The sequence below is a fragment of the Akebia trifoliata genome, chromosome 8 (assembly GCF_017979445.1).
Source record: "Akebia trifoliata isolate Shusen 1 chromosome 8, ASM1797944v1, whole genome shotgun sequence".
NCBI classification, from domain to species: Eukaryota; Viridiplantae; Streptophyta; class Magnoliopsida; order Ranunculales; family Lardizabalaceae; genus Akebia; species Akebia trifoliata.
This window is the reverse complement of record NC_141382.1, coordinates 43,299,030-43,303,714: the sequence shown is the minus strand read 5'-3', so window position 1 is coordinate 43,303,714 and position 4,685 is coordinate 43,299,030. Positions and strand designations below refer to the sequence as shown.

Here is a 4,685-nt window from a genome sequence, read left to right as displayed (position 1 = left end):
CATTGGCCTTTTTTCTCCCTGATTAATAAAATTCACACCTATTACACTACAGCCGACAATCACTATTTTCATCATTTATAATCACCAATAAGAGATTATCAAGCCACATGTACCAATCAACTGCTATTGAGAGAGATCACGATGGGCTTGATCTAGTGAGCCATTGGCTCCAACACTCTTTACATGAGCAAGATGTGACATTCATAGTGGAGATCACCAACAGCTCGATTGACATTTCTGATGTCATCAACCGTTAAATCAATGAGACCAAGGCTGACATTAAATGTAACCAATCGCACTTTCCTCATTTGCTGGAACATGCGTGGGGGGGTATTGGATTATATGTTCAATAAGGAGTATTATCATATATCGAATCAACTTCTTCTGAAGATTTGGATGAAAGATTATTGATCAAAAAAAAAGATTTGGATGAAAGATTAATATGGATTCGGATTAGATTGGATTAGGATTAGGATTAGGATTAGATTACATCAACTAGAATTTCCTTCTAATTAGAATTGTTTCCATTATTTTCTATAGAAACACTACTAGAGTTCTTGTGATTTGGGATCTAGTAATTAAAGAATAATTATTTTATCAGATATGGTAACTTTACACCAGTGTTTATTTATTTATATTTTTAAGCAAGGCACAGCCAATTTCATCAAGGTAAAAATCTAAATACCATCTATTAACCAGTTTATGCATCACTTGTACTCATTAAATGCATTGCTAAGATTCATTCGAAAAAACTTCAACAATAAATCTATGCACCCAAATCTCAAGAAGGATGAAACTTCACAAAGAAGTATAAATGAGAACCTTAGTCTCACAAGACAAATTGAGTGCTAAAGTCAGTAAAATAAGATCTTAAACATCCAAAATCCATACAATTACAGTCTTCCACCAAGGAAAAAAAATTATGCAATACTGAAATTTCAGAAAATTTGAATCATGAGAAAGATATACATGATTACAAAGCAGCACAAGTGATAGTGCCTGAGTTAAACTGATCTGATTGAGTATACACAACTCATCTACAAAAAACATATTGATTCCTCTGTACCTAATTGAGATATCCGATGTCAAAACATCATTAAATTCGTGGATATTCCAACGGTGAACGGTTCCATTACTAACCGAGTCAAAAAATAAAACATGACACCCAATGTGATAGAGATTGGGAGAGCAGGCAGAGCTCGTTGGCACACAGCCAACAAAATAAGTGTGCAACCAAGTCCCGATATAATACCCAAGTAACAAGCATACACAGTCATCAAATCATACATTGCAGCTCTACCAACAAGAACACTGTAAAAAATGAAGTCTCCAAGTCCTAGCTTGATACCTGGTGTCGTTGTTGCGGAGACATTAGATTCATTGCCACCAATGCCTGTTGTTTGTTGTTCTGTCTCCTGACCCAAAGTCAGAACATCAACAATAGGTGATCTTTCCCCAACAATTTCAGCCTCCCCATTGTTTAACTGAGGATCCCTTTGGCCAGAATTAGCAACCAATGGGGATGTTTCTGCAATTTCTCCCAAATTATTTGTCTCGGGGGCTCGATGATTTCCAACCTCAACAGTCGAATTATCAGAATTACCACTATTTTCTGAAGAAATTCCTGGCCGATGACCTTCATTGTTCTGCAGTACAGGCTGAAGTTCAATGGAACCCGACGCTGAAGCCATACCAACAAAAAGACCCAATGAACCACGACTCCCGTCTACATTGCGGGACACCACGGGACGAGCTTCGTAGATCAAAGCCGGAAGCTCTTCGTTCCTACTTGAAGCCAATTCAACCAATATCTTAAGGGGTCCACCGGGTGCCAATACCGCAACTAAATCATACAAAGCCAATGCCACTAACAACACCCATGTTGTCCATTCAGGCAATTTTGTAAACCAAGTGGCGACAATTATCCCTAAAATAACCATGTACCCTTGCTTCACGAATATCGAAATCCCATGAGAGAAAACCGATAGAACACCCACGATGGTAAAATTGAATAACAGAACAAAAAACGTAATCGAGTCAATGGGTATCGAGAAATGCTCAATTATCGCGAAAAAAATCGATCCTCCCAGCGAACCCAATACTATGAAGACCGAGAAACGCATGTAATTCTTCAAACAATTGGTGAACTTGTAGTAGTAAAGGAGGACAAGTATGAAAGTGGCGACGACGATGAGGGCGATAAAGATAGCGACATTGAGAAGGGCACCTTCGAGTTTATGGGTGGTGGTGTCTGAGGGGGTCTCGTTGTAAACTAATGTTGCAGCAGTTTGCATTGAGGTGGGGTTAAGTGAGAGGGCGTAAACTAAGAGAACAACCAAGAACATACAGATCGATACAGGGGAGAGAACACCTATGATTTCTACGCCAATGGATTCGAGGATGCTTGTTTCCATTGTTGGTTGGGGAATTTTGTCGAACACTTGATAGTTTGATCCGTGAGTCACAGAGAAAGTGAGGAGAGTAGGGACGAAACCTTACTCTTGCCTTCACTTTTTGAAGTTTAGGGGGACCCATGTCCTACCCTTTACCCTCGCTTTTGTGTCAAAAGTGAGGGCTTCTCACTTTTCTTTTGGGAAATTTAGATACACACCTCCATATTATGATGAATATTTAACATACCTCCTTGCATAAGTGGGTAGGGCAAACTATGAAGACTAACAATAAAATGACTTAAATAGCCTCTTTTGTAATTTCGAGTAAAAAAAATCCTTAATTTTTTTTTTTTCATAAAATGTAGTGGTTTTCATGCTCTTTACTCTTTTAGAGAAAACTGTATTTAACCTATTCAACCTTGTTTATCAATCCATTATCTTCAACCACTTGCACATTATCCTTGATTTTTTTTACGCATAAGTCCAATGATTTTTATTTTCAAAAAAAAAAAAAAAATTGTCACATTCATAAGGTTTGAAGGTTATAGGAGAAAATTGAAAGATTGAAAATGCAACATTAAAGATATGGAGTTTTATTAGAAAAACAAATCAAGGGTATTTTGGAAGAGGTTGAAAATGAGGGTATTTTAATTATTTAATTAGTCTCTTGGAGAAGACCAAGGTCAAAGGGTATATGCCATATATAAGTTTGAAAATTATAGGTTACTAAAATATTTGTAAGGAGTATATTATATGCCTAAATCACCTTCTTTTTCTCCTTTTTTTTTTTTTTATATATATAATTATTTTTCAAAAATGGAAACCGAGTCAGACTAGGTAGAAAGCCTTTAGTGCTCTTTCCAGATGTTATTATCTCATTTGATGGTTGCACATGGACCATGGAAACGCATTGATTTCAATGGAGACTGATTTTGTCCACAGCAAAGAAACTTATATTAATGGAACTAATAAAAATCGGAATGTTAAGAATTATAAATAATTTATAAAAATATATTTGAAGTTAAATATTAAAAGAGAAATTGTACTATCACACTAAATTTTTTTATTATACCTCCCCTTCTTTTATTTATAGTCTGTTATCTCTTTATCATACCACATATAAAAGCTTCATACAAGACTTATCCTACAACATTAAGTCAAAAGATCACCATCTATAAGTGATGTTGAGCTAGTAATAATTCTTAAAAAAAATAAAAAATTAAATGACTAAAATACCATTCATTTGCTTAAATTATAAAATTGATCCAATTTACACTGTCCGTGTAGGATCCGATAATTATATAAATATGGGTGGTGTTTGGAGGCCCTAAAGAGAACCAAATGTTGTGCCAAACATTTCTTCAATGTATTGGTTAGAGGTTATGGAATGGGCTGAGTTTTTTTGTGAGGATGATCTCTATGATGAGGAGATCATCCTCACCAAAAATCAGTCCATTTCGAAACTTCTAAACCCATCAAAAGTTATTTACAAAAATCAAATGGTTCATGATTCTTCAACTTGTAAATTAGGGTTAGAAGTTTCGGAATGAGTTAATTTTGGTGAGGATGATCTCTTCACTATAGAGATCATCCTCACAAAAAATCAGCCCATTTAAAAAATTCTAACCTCTATTTGAAAAATGTTTGACTCTCTTTAGGCCTTCTGAACGCTCCATATATATATATATATATATATAGAACCAATGTTGCGAGCCAAAATTTGTCCTATATGAGTTAAAAGTTTCAAATTAGCTGGTTTTTTGTGAGGTAAGGAGACCATCCTAACAAAAAATCAGTCATTTTTAAAATTTGTAACTCCATCAAAATTGGTTTACAAATTAATGATAAAAATCGACGGTCTACAATTCTTCAACTTGTAAACGAGTTTTGATTGGGTTAGAAGTTTCAGATTAGACTATTTTTTGCAAGGAGAGTGAGGATGATTTTCTCACAAAAAATCAGCCTAATCCGAAACTTTTAACTCCTATATGACAATTTTTGGCTCCCAATGTCGGTTGTCGAACATAGCTATATATATGGGAAGCATTCAGATGCCTTAAAGAGAACCAAACATTGTAAGTGTTGGAATTGGATATTTTTTGTGAGGTCTATGGTGAAGAGATCATCCTCACCAAAAATCAGCTAATTCCGAAAATTCTAACCCTAGTTTACAAGTTGAAGAATCGTGGACCGTCCGATTTTTGTAAATCACTATTGATGGGGTTAGAAGTTTCGAAATGGACTGATTTTTGGTGATGATGATCTTCTCATTATAGAGATCATCCTCACAAA

At 35.2% G+C, this 4,685-nt stretch overlaps 1 pseudogene; it reads right to left on the bottom strand.

Annotated features, from left to right (window-relative positions):
• Window positions 1-831: 831 nt before the first annotated feature.
• On the bottom strand, window positions 832-2,553 carry LOC147396986 (presenilin-like protein At1g08700 pseudogene; annotated as a pseudogene).
• Window positions 2,554-4,685: the final 2,132 nt, after the last annotated feature.